The sequence below is a fragment of the Panthera leo genome, chromosome C2 (assembly GCF_018350215.1).
Source record: "Panthera leo isolate Ple1 chromosome C2, P.leo_Ple1_pat1.1, whole genome shotgun sequence".
Lineage (NCBI taxonomy): Eukaryota > Metazoa > Chordata > Mammalia > Carnivora > Felidae > Panthera > Panthera leo.
Genome location: NC_056687.1, coordinates 148,502,664 through 148,515,761, shown reverse-complemented (window position 1 = coordinate 148,515,761; position 13,098 = coordinate 148,502,664).

Sequence of the window (13,098 nt, the reverse complement as noted above, 5' to 3'; positions counted from 1 at the left end):
TAGTTTTGTTGGAAAACAGCCACCCCCAATCATTCATGTATTTGGTTAAAATGAGGAACTATTGGAAACAACTTATATTTTCATCAATAGAGGTGGATTACACAAGTTACGAAGTGATTTCATTCAGTGGAATTCTTTGCAGCCTTGGAATCAAGCAGGCAACTCTCCACATACTAATATGGGAAGATACTTATGAAATAATGTTAAATGAGAAGGAGTCTCAAATCAGTATCTCAGAGTGAAAAACGAAGTAATATTAATGTATATTTGCTTGTTCTATATATGGAAAGATATGCAAGAAATTTATTACATTTGACCACTATTTCTTTTAAATTTTTTTTAATGTTTATTTATTTTTGAGACAGAGAGAGACAGAGCATGAATGGGGGAGGGTCAGAGAGAGAGGGAGACACAGAATCTGAAGCAGGCTCCAGGCTCTGAGCTGTCAGCACAGAGCCCGACGCGGGGCTCGAACTGACCTGAGCCGAAGTCGGACGCTTAACCGACTGAGCCACCCAGGTTGCCCTATTTGACCACTATTTCCAAACAAGTCAATAAATTACCTATTAAAAATAAACAAAATATTTAAAAGGTTTTAAAGGCAGAGAAGAAAGTAGACTGAATAATTGCTCTCATGCAGGGAGCTTCACACACTCATACACACACACAAACATGCCCTACCAAACATGTTTTGAGCAACTTGGTCACATGAATGGAATTAGAACTTTCTAGAACTGATTTGTTTTAAAAATGAGGAGAAAGGGCTTACACCTGTGCAACTAACAAATTGACCTGCCAAGTTAGACAACGACTATAGCCAGACACTGTTCCCCTACCCTATCAGACCAAAGCATCCTACTCCCCAGTCTTTCCTTACTCATTCAATCGTTAGAAGAGCAGTTATTAAGCACAGACTATGTACTGGGTCTAGGGTGGGCTCAGTGAGGAACCAGACACATTCTCTGCTCTTAAACTTGAAGGAACTGCCAGGATAGTGGGAGGACATACATGAAAATTAAAATGTAGTGAGCTGAGAAGTGAGAGCTTAGTGCACACAGAAGATGGACTGAACCAGCTTCAAGGCAGCCCAAACTGTAATATTAAGGGATGAGATTCTGCCACTTGTTTTGAGATAAACTTACATCTCTTGGCGACAAGTCTGCCTCTGTCATTCCCAAGAGTGCTCCCAACCTCTGTAAGGTGGATTCATACTTTGCCTCCAAAGTGTGAACACACTCAATTTTCTACCTGGACACACCCATCCCTCACTCACCCATCATCTGCAGATGGCTGCCTCCATGGCTCCAGAGTGGAGCACATGACCAGGCCTAAGCCATTCAGCATATCACATTCTTTTGGGCATAGCGATTGGTTCAGGAATGATTAAGTGACCTAAGCTGCACCAATCATAGAGAAGATTAAGATTTTGATTTAAAACCTCTAGAAAAGAGGTGTACCCCAGTGTCTGTGAATCTTCCAGGGGAAGAGGGGAACTTCTGAAATGACTGCATCACCATAAGGGTTGATCTGGCCACCATAAGGAGCCAGAGAATGAAGCCAACTCCACAGCCAGCAGAGCCAAGAGACAAAGATAAACTAAGTCCTGGTGACGTTGTTTGAATTCTGGATCAGGCTGTACCTGAAGCCAGTCCACCTCAGGACTTTTCCATTCCTCTTGGTTTCATCCAATATGAGTTGTGTGTTGAGTAGCCCTGACCCACTCATTCTTTGAGAAAAGCTCAGGGCTCTCCAGCTTGGCAGGTTGCAGAGCCCATCAGAACTATCCCTTCCTTCCTGAATTCTCTCATGAGAGACAAGGACTTTCTCTGTGTTTATCTTTATGTAAAAATTCATTGTTCTGTGTGTCAGTAATTGGATTTCATTCCTCTTTCAGCTGACATTTAGGGAATTCACAATACCCTTGGTTGCCTTTTTAAAAAACAACTTTAGGGGCGCCTGGGTGGCTCAGTTGGTTGACCGTCCGACTTTGGCTCAGGTCATGATCTCACGGTTTGTGGGTTTGAGCCCCACATCGGGCTCTGTGCTGACAGCTCAGGGCCTGGAGCCTGCTTCAGATTCTGTGTTTCTCTCTCTCTCTGCTCCTCCCCTGCTCACACTCTGTCTCTCTCTCAAAAATAAAGATTTAAAAAAAAAAAAACCATCTTTACTGGGGCACCTGGATGGTGTAATCACTTGTGCCTCCCACCCTTGGTCTCGGCTCAGGTCATGATCTCCCAGTTGGTGAGTTTTAGCCCTACATGGGGCTCTGTGCCGATGGTGCAAAGCCTGCTTGGGATTCTGTCTTTCTTTCTCTCTGCCCCTCCCCAACTTGTGTGCATGCTCTCTCTCTCTCTCTCAAAATAAATAAACTTAAAAAAATAAAATAAAAAATAACTTTACTGAAATATAATTTAATCCATACAACTAACCTATTCAGAATATATATTTGGATGGTTTAAGAATATTATGCTATTTTTTTAAGTTGTGGTAAAATACATGCAACATAAATTTTGTTATATTAACCATTTACTAGTGTAAATTCAGTAGCATTAATTACACGCACAATGTTATGCAACCATCACTGCCATTTCCAAAAATTCTTCATCACCCAATCAGAAACTCTGCACCCATTAAGCAATAACTCTCCATTGCTGCCTCCCTCCTGCCCCTTTCATCTCTCTGTCTCTGTGAATTTGCTTACTGTAGGTATTTCATATAAGTGGAAGCATACAATATTTACCCTTTGTTTTTGGCCTTTTTCACCTTGTTTGGCTTCTTACCTTATTCTAAAAATAGAAAGTAATTGGATCACTATTGATTTACCTGATGCTTCTCACACGCAGAATTCATCTCAAGGCCCGACTGACATTTACGTCCTTCGGAATTATCCAAACAAGCCTCTGTCAGTGCACCAGTTCATTTTTATTATGGAACACCCACATTCCTGGTGTTCTCTGGTTTTCCAGGGGAGTGGCCTTGGTACGTTCCTGTGATCCCCAGAAGCTCTGATGTCATCTGCCCTCTCCCAGGAATGGGAGGCATGCATTCCTCAATGGCCATGATGTAACCCGAATTTGCATGAGGAGAGAAAGTTGTGGCCTTGGGAATAGACATTATATGGTTCTGGGATCAGAAGGGAATGTGCTTCTACTAGGAATCTATCCAAAGGATACAGGAGTGCTGATTCATAGGGGCACATGTACCCCAATGTTTATAGCAGTGCTATCAACAATAGCCAAATTATGGAAAGAGCCTAAATGTCCATCCACTGATTAATGGATAAAGAAGATGTGGTTTATATACACAATGGAATACTACTTGGCAATGAGAAAGAATGAAATTCTGCTATTTGCAGCAACATGGATGGAACTGGGTATAATGGGTAAGTGAGGGTATTATGCTAAGTGAAATAAGTCAGAGAAAGACCGATATCAAATGTTTTCTCTCATATGTGGAACTCGGGAAACTTAACAGAAGACCAGGGGGGAAGGGAAGGGGTAAAAATAGTTACAAACAGAGAGGGAGGGAGGCAAACCATAAGAGACTCTTAAATACAGAGAACAAACTAAGGGTTGATGGGGAGGGGCGGGAGAGAGGGGAAAATGGGTGATGAGAGGGAGAGAGAGGGGAAAAGTGCACTTGTTGGGATGAGCACTGGGTGTTGTATGTAAGTGATGAATCATGGGAACCTACCCCAAAAGCCAAGAGAACACTGTATACACTGTATGTTTGCCAACTTGACAATAAATTATATTTAAAAAAGAAGAAGGGAATGTGCTTGTTCTGAAGAATGTGCACTGCCGAGAGATATTCTCTCCTGCAGTCCTAGAATCATGTCCCATTTTTAGGCTCTCCAGCCTGCCAGGCTCCTCTCCCTTAAGCTGGTCCTTGAGAGAGAGCACTAAACACCACTTTTTGTCTTTTCAGCTTTCTGGGCAGCCAGAAAAGGTGCTACTGTGGCTCCAGCCTGCCTCTCGCACCTATGCAGCCATCAGTCAATAGCTGACGTGATGAGGGGCATCTCCTTGGCTTATTGTGAAAGAGTCCTTTCCTTTGCTTTTTCAGGAGTCTGTGAGAGCCTGGGCTGGGGCTCATTTCTGACAAGATCCAGCACCTTTTGCCTTGGAGACCTTTCAGAGAACTCAGATATAGGTGAAATACAAGATGAGGGGCCACTCAAAGATTGCTCCAGGGCCTGGAGACTGGTTGACCAAGGACCAAAATGCGTTTCACAAATATAGGTTAATCAATAAATATCCCATCTGCAAAAACAACTACCTCTGAAAATGCATATTATCAGAAAAGAAACGTCCCCCTCATCCACTGTAGTAGAATGTTTGCCAAAAGAGAAAGGCCACAATTCCACTCTTCTCTGTATCCATGCCTCTTTGTTATGTCAGTTGGCCTGTGTCTTGCTTTGACCAACAGAATGCAGTGGACGTGATGCAGTGCCAGCATTGATCCCAGGCCTGAAGAAGCTTTGCAGCTTCTGCTCACTCTGAATCCTACCACCACCATGTAAACAAGCCTGGCCTCATCTTTTGACAGATGAATGGCACCCGTCACCCCTGTTGTCCCAGTAGACAGCCAATTAGTTAGCTAAGAATGTGAATAAGATCACCTAGACTAGCCAGCCTCTAGCAGCCCAAAGATGCTTGGACGATGATGGCCCAAACCAACCAAGTCCTGTCAAGATAGGCAGAACTGTCCTGTTGACCCATAGATGAATGACTCTAGTTCTAAGCCACTAAGTTTGTGTTTGGGGAGGGGAGAGGTTGTTACACAGCAGTAGAGAACTGACACATCCCAACTCTGTGCTCTTGCCCTGGCTCAAGGCTCTAGGCAACCATCTATCTGGCCCTTTAACATATTGGCCACCTGCTCTGGCTCCCTATTAACAAGTCACCATACTGATTGTACAGGATCAGTGGGTCAGGCTGATACTGCAATCACACAACCTCCAACAGAGGCATAATTTCCACAGGGAAGAGGATTTCCTTTTCTTTTTTATCTGACCACGTTTGCCCTTGACAGAAAAATTGACCAAGAACCTGCCCTGACAAAAGGCTACTTCTGGCATAGACACCAGGGTTTGCTGCCCCACCATTTGCCCTTCGTGAATCATGAGTGCAACTGGATGAAATGGGTTTTGTGTTGCCAATGGGATTTAATACACTGGGTAAACTGGGGCGGGGTGGGGGGATCTTCTCTTTCTTAGACCAACAGCTTATGGCTCTGAGCAATGTTTATTCACCTAAAATATTTATGAGATCCCAATATGTGATAGAAACTGTGCCAAGTGCTGCAGATGCCAAGAAGAGCTCACAGCATGGTGGGGTACCTTAAGCAGGTTAAAAAAAATTATAGCAGCATTTTAATAAATGCCATAATAGAAGTCCATTCACGCTTCTGTGTGAGAGCCCTGACCTGCCTGGGGTAGGGTAGGATGGGGACAAGGAAGGCTGCACTGAGGAAGAGATGTGGAAACTGAGTCTCAGACGATGTGCCAGAAGGTCACCAGCAAGATGAAAGTGGAGTGTGCTTGAGCTATGCTTCTGATCCTCTTTCATTGTCTCCAACCCCTACCCACCGGCACCATCTTGCTCAAGTGCCTTCGGAAAGATAGAAACCACCCCCCTCCTCGAAAAGAGCAGCTGGCCTTTCTTGAGTCCTGCTCATATGTTAGGCACTTGGCTGAGGATAATATTAATTAGAGCATTTAGATCATTTAATCATTGCAACCTTCCCAACAGTTAATATTATTGTGGTTATTATGCCCATTTTATGAGGAAAAAGCCGCTGCTTGGGGATGACCTGTCCAAGGCCACCAGCAGGTAAGTGGGTGGGTAAGGGCTCCATTCCAGAGCCATGCCCTCAGCACGCTGCTGTCCTGCCACCCAGGGAAGTACTCTGCACATTCTGCTTCTCTCTCTCTGTCTTTTGGGTTCACTCCATTGTGTCCAAATGTAGATTTATTCTAATTTGTTTATCCCACTTAAAATCTGTTGAGCCCCCTGAACCTGTTGATAATGAATAAATTTCATTATTCCCAAAAAGTTTTCAGGCATTATCACTTGGTCCCACCTTTAATGTTTCTTCATCTCTCCTTCTTCCATGTCTGTACCTCTGGGGCTGCATTTTGGGTAACTTCTTCAGGTCTATTTTCTAGCTCACTAAATCTCCCTTCAGGTATGTTGAATATGCTGTTAAATCCAAGAATTGAGTTTTTCATTTCACTAATTCAACATTCCATGTGTAGAAGTTCTATTTGATTTTGTTTTCAAATCTGTGTGTTTTTTTTCTTTAGTCATGTTTTTAACCTCACCTTTGTTTTCTTGAAACCATATTAAGCACACTTATTTTACATCCTGTAAAACCCTGGGACTTATTATTCCAAAGAGATCTGGGAAGGTATGATCCTATTATCTTTACTTTCCAGCTGACTAGTGGTAAAGATTTCTCAGAGAAAGTAGAAGCTCTTTCTACCCACTTCACTCCATGCCCAGCTTTAAGACAAGCAATTTTCCTTGCAGTCTCCAGGTCAGAATGACTAGTTCACTGCATTGGGTGTGGAGCTCTTTGGAGCCCCAGCCTTATAGGGGCTCTTCTCTGAGACCCCACCTCTCCTCCCCACCAAAGCCCCCCAAGGCTGTGCCCTCAAGGCAAAAGCTGGCTACAGTATTCCACTTACCTATCTGGATCTCACCCCCACTGAATTTTAAACAGGAGTATTTTTGTGTGTATGCTGTTTTGGTTTGGCTTCTCATGGATGTATTTAATTAATTTTTTATTCAGTATTTTTAGTTTTGTTTAGCAGAAGTTTCAATCTGCTTACCCAGCTCACCATACTCCCCAAGAGGTAGCATCTTACTATCCTGTACAAAATAAACAGCAGACAAAAAATGATAACCAGCATCTATTGAACACTTACTGTATGCTAGACTTTAGGATGAGCCTTTTATATACTTTATCTTATTTAATATTCACAGCAACCTTCTCAGGAGAGAGCTGAGACTCACAGGTTATTAGGTGCCCAGTCTTCAGGTAAGGAAACTGGGACCCAGGGAGATGCCATGGCTTGCCTGAGGTCACAGAGCTCCAAGAAACCAGAGGTTGTATATCCAACCACTCTGCTGCCTTGCTTGATTAATGCTTTGCATATAATGCTTTGCAGAAAAGTTGTCTCTCTTAGACCATTGGAAATATTTGAAATAATTGGAGTGAGAGAGTTCTGGGAACACACTGATGACAAGATTGTGCCCTGGATGTCAGTATGGAATGAGTGTCTCACGGGCCTGAAACACCTTTACATTTTTTATGTTTACAGAGTGTCCATGATATCTTTGGGTGCTTACAACAGAGGACCTGAATAAAAGCCCAACACATGCCTCTTCTCCTTTTATAGATGAGGAAACATGGCACATACAGAGGCCACAGGGCCATGTACCTGGGGAGTCAGGCCTAGAACCTCCCAGCCCCAACCCTGCCTTCCGCAGTTATGGGGTCCATCTCCTCTGTCATGGAGCCCACCACCTTTGCACTCCCCTTGCTTCCACCTCACACACATACACCCACTGGGCCTGGTGCCCTAAGCTCCAGGTCAGCAGGTGTCTGTGCCAGCACTGCTCATGGCAAGGATGTCTCAGGGGCAGGGGTCTCCCTGGGGCTCTTCATGTCAAGAAGTCAAGCCACATAGGCAACTGTCTTTATTGATACTCCTAACTTCTCTAAGATGAGGCACAAAGAAGACAGAAAAATGGGCTACCGATGCTAACTCTGGATCCAAGGGTGGGAGGTGATGCAGGCCTAGCCAATCAATGACTGAAGTGGGAGAAGGCTCCAGCCAAGCCAGTGAGGCTCAGCTCAGGGCCTCTGGCTGGAACCATTTGTGAAGGGGGATCTCTCTCCCTGGCATGGCTAACTACAAAGGTTGTGAGCCTGCAGCTGCAACCACTTTTGCCATCCTGGGAAAAGCCAAACAAGGAAAACAGAGCAAGAGATGGAAGAAGGAGACTGACCGCTGATGACATGACCCCAGCAAACCTGAAGCAAGAAAACTCTGGACTTACTACTCATTGGAGACAATAAACTCCTGTGACACGTTTAAGCCAATGTGCTTCTCTGTCACTTACAACCAAAAACTCCAGACTGACATTTTCCTTCCCTCCCTGGCCTTCGTTAGCTACAGAGGAGGAAATGTGCTTAATGGAGAGAAATCTGGAGGACACCATTCTAACCAAAGTGTCAGGCTTGGTGCTGACAGTAGTGGGATGGCCTGACATTATGTGCTCCTGTTGTCATGCAAGGGAAGCCACACAAGATTACCTTGGGGGCGGGGGGGGGGGGTGCGGGGCAGGTCTTACCAGAAACAATTTGACATAAAAGATCATGAAGAAACAGACAAATCCCTGAACATGGATGTTCTGAAGACTAATGAAGGAATCAGGCTATTGCACTTCACTGGGGGAGACTAAAGTTTCATTATCACTGAAGGCAGGCTATAAACCTTGACTGCATTCTGGATTGAGGGGGAAAAAATAGGTATAGAGGTCATCTGTGGGACCTCGGAGGCCATTCAAGCATGGAGTCAGCACTGGATGGTGTCATTGAAATAAGGTTGATTTCCTTAGAGGTGGTAATGCTTTTGAGGGCAGGAAGCAGCTGCCCTCATTCTTGGGAGACTCAAGCTGAAATACTTAGGGGGTAAAATGCCATTATGTCTGCAGTCAACTTCCAGATGCTTTGGCACACACACACACACACACACACACACACACACACACACACACACAAGAGTGTGTATAGTCTGAGAGACACGTGACTAGGAGTGGCAGGATGTTCATAGCCAGAAAGCCCGGCAAGGGGCATACTGGTGCTCATCATACTTATAAATAGAAAAATAAGGCTAGTTTATTAAGAGGCTAAAAAAAAAAAAAAAAAGAACTGGGATTCTAAAGTCAGATAGTCCTGGCCCTGCCACCTCCTAGCTTTGTGACCTTGAACACGTAATTTATTTTCTTTTGCTTCAGTTCTTTGCCTGTAAAACAAAGGTAATATAAAATCCAGCTCATAGCCTTGTTGGGGGATTAATGAAATAAATATATGTAAAATGCTTAACACAGTACCTGGTACATAGTAGTGACCAACAAGTAGTCTCTTTAACATTAACATGAGAAGAAGCAGGAGAATGGGAAGAGTAGAGGAGGAAGAAAACAAGGAGAAAGAGGAGGAGGAGGAAGGACAGGAGGAAATGAAGGGAGGGAAGGAGAAGGAGGAAAAGGGGAAGGGAACAGATTGCTTTCCTTGTCCTTCACCGATCATTGGTGTTCCAACACAGCAAATCCATGGGACATAATTTGACCAGGAAGGAACAAAAGGAGAGGAGCATGCTCACCACCCAGAGAGGGGGGCAGAGTTTCCCCTAGGCAGGACAATCTAGATTTGGGGAAACGTTTTGCCTACGGCTCTCAGAATAAGTTGACTGATATCCTATGTTATAAACAAAGCCATAAATAATGAATGCCGCTTAATTACCACCACAATGACTGCCCAACGCCAAGCTTTTCTTTAAAAATATCAGAGAGAGGGGCGCCTGGGTGGCTCAGTTGGTTGGGCGTCCAACTTCAGCTCAGGTCATGATCTCGTGGTCCGTGAGTTCGAGCCCCGCATTGGGCTCTGTGCTGACAGCTGGGAGCCTGGAGCCTGCTTCGGATTCTGTGTCTCCCTCTCTCTCTACCCGTCCCCCACTCATGCTCTGTCTCTCTCCATCTCTCAAAAATGAATAAATGTTAAAAAAAATTTTTTTTTAAATATCAGAGACAGACTAGTGTCAGCTGTAGAGCCACTGGCTATTCATCTTCCATCCCCCAGGCCTGGTGCCCCAGGGAAAGACACCAGTCATTAACCTCCTTGGTCTCAAGTCTTCCAGCAAAGCTGCTGGGATCTCTCCTTCCACAAGTGGAGAACACCTGAACATACATGCACCCTGCCTTTAGCTCCAAAATGCAGAGACGTGTGAGCATCAGGGGGACCCTGCCAGGTGTTCTGCTATGGCTTTGGTTTTTCAAAGGATGGTTTGTCAACTATAATCCAATAATGAGATCAATTTGTCTGCTTCAAGCCCCACATCCCTTATAGGGAGCCCTGAACTGGGGCCTGGCTCAGCCACTTCTCACTCAGAGATGGGGGGCCAGCCCCGGATCCCTGAGTCTCGCTTACTCTCTTGGGGCTGAGGCCCCTCCATTTGCCCTGGCTGGACTTCAGAGCCTTCCCCAACAGATGGGTCTCCATCTGCTCTGCAGACACCAGCAGATAACACAATCTATAATTATATTTGTATCTGTCAATATCTGCATCTATATCTGTAGTGTCCACAAAAAAAAAAAAAAAAATGCCTGTAGACAAGATGCTGGCCAGCCAGTCCTGCAGACACTCAGAAACATCGAGGAAGAAGTTCCTTTTGAAATGATCTAGTTTATCTGTTTTCAAGATTGTTTCTTGCCATGGAGCCACCGGTAAAGTGTTAGCTTGCCTTCCCTGCCTTCTTTGCAAGCGGCACATAGGGGCTCTATCAGGGCTTGAGGAAGGTGCATCCGGTTCACCATATTATTCACATCCAAGCAAGATGGAAACAGAATGGTGGCCAGAGCCCAGGGCTTCAGAGACCCAAGAGAGAAGGCCGAGGATACATTTTTGGTCATCTAGCCAAAGCCACCCATCCCTAAAAGAACCCCAATAGCGTTTCATGCATTGGGCAGAGCCCCCTGAACCGCAAAGAAGATGGAACCTGCTCCTGGCCAATGGGTGGATGTATGATCCAGGCTGGCCAGTAGGATGTGAGGGGAAGTGTGTCAGGGAGAGGGGGCCTGGGGAGAGGAGCTTCTGGGAATTACTTCCCCCAAGGAGAGAGAGGCAGGAAAGGAGAGAGTCCCTGTTCGTGGCCACCCTACTTCCTCTTTTTCTTAATTTAATTTTTTGAGAGAGAGACAGAGAGCATGTCTGCACATGCATCCGTGCGAGCGGTGGAGGGGCCGAGGGAGAGGGAGAGACGGAAACCCAGCAGGCTCCACAGCCAGCTCGGAGCCTGATGCAGGGCTCAGTCTCACGACGGTGAGATCGTGACCTGAGCTGAAATCAAGCTGAGGCTTAACCGACTGAGCCACCCAGATGCCTCCACTCCACTTCCTCTTTGAGCTCAGCTGCCACGGCATGATGTTTGGAGTTGCTGCTGCCACTTTTTGACATGAGGGGACCAAGACAATGGCATTGGTACCAAATCGGAACCTGACATCACTGATCCCTAAATCAATATCAGCAACTGCCCACCTCCAGACTTCTTCTCACACGGGAAAATCAAGCTCTGCTGCGTGAGCCCCCTTTAATCACGTAGTGGACTTGCTGCTGAAACCCTCTCGGATTCAAGGGATTGGTGTAAATCTGCCACACGTTTATTTTCAAATCCAAGCATTTTTAGCCGTGGTGTTGCTTGCTTTAGTTTAAAAATATTCAGCTTCATCTGAAATGGCATTAGAAAGAAAACAGCCCCAATTTCGTGTACTCATTGAGCTCTTGCCTGAGCAAAGAGTGCTCACAGCCCTGAGAAAGGAGGGAGGTGGAGGTTTTTGCTTTTATAAACACTCCGCTCGTGACCGTGTCAAGACAAAGACTCCCTGGCTACCCACAATGCCCTGAAATGGAAGGAGAAAGACGCCAGGCTGTGCAGGGAGAAATGCTAAGCAGGGAGCAGGCAGGGAACCTATCACGACCACAAGTCCAGGCATGTTGGGAGTCAGCAACACTGGTCCAGACTCCAGGGCTTGTGGGCCCACATCACAAAAGGGATTAGAGAAGCCAGCAGGAAGCACCTCACACCAAAGAGCCCTCTCTGAAGAAAAGGCTGAAGGGCACGCGCTGTCAGGTGTGGGAAAGGCAAGGACATGGCCCCAGACCCGTATGGTTGTGGTGGGGTGAACTGTCATCCCCGTTTGCCCGGGGCTGAAGGGTTTCCAGGAAAGTGGGACTTTCAGTGTTAAAACTGGGAAAGTCCTGGGGCACTTGGGTGGCTCAGCTGGTTAAGCTTTCGACTCTCGGTTTCAGCTCAGGTCATGATCTCTTGGTTTGTGAGTTTGAGTCCCGCCTCTGGCTCTGCGCTGACAGCAGAGGGATTCTGTCTCTCCTTCTCTCTGCCTCTCTCTCTCTCTCTCTCTCTCTCAAAATAAATATAAATAAACTTAAAAAAAAAAAACAACTCCTTGGTATGGAGCCTGTTAAAAACAGTTTCTTGAATGCAGGACATACACATGAGAATGAGCCCCCACCTCCTCGACCACCCCTCCTGCACCACGGGGGACAAAGCAGCAGAGCCAGCCCGGTTTGGGTGATTCAGGATGAGATGTGTTCAGTCACTCCATAGGGTCTGAGTGAACAGAAGGCAATGAATGAATGGCTGGCTGGCTGAATGAATGAATGAATGAATGACCCCATCAGGGTATGCTTATTTATACTTATCTGACAGTTTCTGTTTCAATATGATTATCTTCCGTTAACCAACATATAAATTCCACCAAGTGACAAACACTGGTAAATCTGTCGCCTCCCACCATTAGGCCCCATGGAGCAAAGGACACGCATTTGAGGTCATGAATCAAAAAGACCACATTCACACATTTGACGCTTGTACTTTTTCTGTCTCGAAGGAACTTACTTTCTATTCGAAGAGTCGGTGTGAGAACAGAAGAGTTATAGTCCAGGAGCCTGTGCCCAGTGCCAAAGAAGAGGGGCTCACAGCAAGTGCTGTGGAGATGGCATGTGGCATTTCCTGTGGCCCAGGCTTTAGGGGCATAACTTATAAGAGACACCTCCAAGGCACCTGGGTGGCTCAGTCTGTTAAGCATCCGATTCTCGGTTTTGGCTCAAATCTCACGATCTCATGGTTTTGTGAGTTCAAGCCCTGCATCGGGCTCTGCATTGACAGTGCAGAGCCTGCTTGGGATTCTCTCTTTCCTCCTCTCTCTGTCCCTCCCTCCCTCAAAATAAATAAATAAAGTTAAAAAAAAAAAAGAGTCATCTCCATTTCTGTTGCTCACAGTCCTGAGAAGT